Source organism: Asparagus officinalis, chromosome 3, assembly GCF_001876935.1.
Source record: "Asparagus officinalis chromosome 3, Aspof.V1, whole genome shotgun sequence".
Lineage (NCBI taxonomy): Eukaryota > Viridiplantae > Streptophyta > Magnoliopsida > Asparagales > Asparagaceae > Asparagus > Asparagus officinalis.
In genome coordinates this window covers 64,486,623-64,488,064 of record NC_033796.1, presented here as the reverse complement: position 1 = coordinate 64,488,064, position 1,442 = coordinate 64,486,623, and positions in this window count along the sequence as shown.

The following is a 1,442-nucleotide window of genomic DNA, read 5'->3' as shown; positions in this document are numbered from 1 at the left end:
AACGCCTGCCCATCCATCTGCCACCATCACCAACCCACGCAGGCCCGCACCCATCAGTAGCATGAACGCTGCCCACCGCCATCTCGCGCCAGTTTTTGCTTTCAGATCTGATTCAGATCTGTAAGTTGTTTTGAAAAATTAAGAAAGAGAAAAAGAAAAAAGGGAAAAATTCTGATGTCTTCAACTTCTTGTTGATTACATCCACTTTTCGACTTCTTGTTGATTTCATCCACTTTTTAACTTCTTGTTGATTACATCCAAGCTCATGGCCATGGCAGCTGGAGATTTCTCCCTAAGCTCGCAGGTGGGTATGGTGGGCATTTCTCCCCCTGCACCCCGGGTGTTCAATGGTTGCTCTAAGAGGGGTGCTTCGGTGGATGCGAGACAGGTGGAGGAATCAGTTTGGTTCGTAGCCCCTCCTTTGACGCCATCAAAGTTGTTTATCTGTTGCCCTCTCAAGGGACTTGACGGATGCGTGGTGGGAGGCTCTGAGGGTAGGGGGCTCACCCCTGGGTATTTGGTTGTTCATTTGCGCAAACACCATCTCAATTCGGAGTCTAAGGTCGAGGAATGAAAGGAGCGTTTAAGCTGTGACATTACAATTTTCAACGCATTTGGGGTCACTCTTCGTGCTATGGGGCAATGGATGTGTGGTTCGTGCTTGAGGATCCGTGCTCTGAGTAAACATTGTAAGCATGACAATGGATTGTCTGTTCCACCACCTTCAGAGGGCGATGAGGGCAATGCGGAGTGCGACGTTGTGGGTATCGCTCGACCGTACGTCCCTCCTATCTTCGAGTCTGTGTCACTGTAGGTTGTCAAAAAAATCACAATAGATAGCTGATCCCTATCAAAACACCGATGATGGAAGTTACAATCTGACGACTTCCAGAAAGCTACAATTTGAAGACTTTCACGTAGATCGCTGAAGGTTACAATCTGACGACCTTCATGACAACCGATGAGACCTTTAGTTCAACAACCTTCACAATCAACATCGAGAGTTATAATCTGACGACTCTTGCATATCAGAGAGCTAAAGCAAAGATTACAAAATGACGATTTTTGTAACGCTTCGACAGAAAGAGACTACAAATTGACGGTCTCTTCAAAACAAGCTGCGGAAGTCCTCCCCGCACACCAGCATCAAGACGCATCGCGTTCATAGCCACGAACGCAGCTCAACGCAGCTTATACCGCAGCTCAACGCAGCTCCAAGCGCTGCCCAATGCAGCTCTATACCGTTGCCCAACGCATCTCTATACCGCTGCCCAACGCAGCTCTATACCACTGCTCAACGCAGCTCCAACCGCTGCCCAACGCAGCTCCAAGCGCTGCCAGACGCAACTCTATACCGCTACCAAACGCAGCTTCACTCGCTGCCAGACGCAACTCTATACCGCTACCAAACGCAGCTTCACTCGCTGCCAGACGCAACTCTA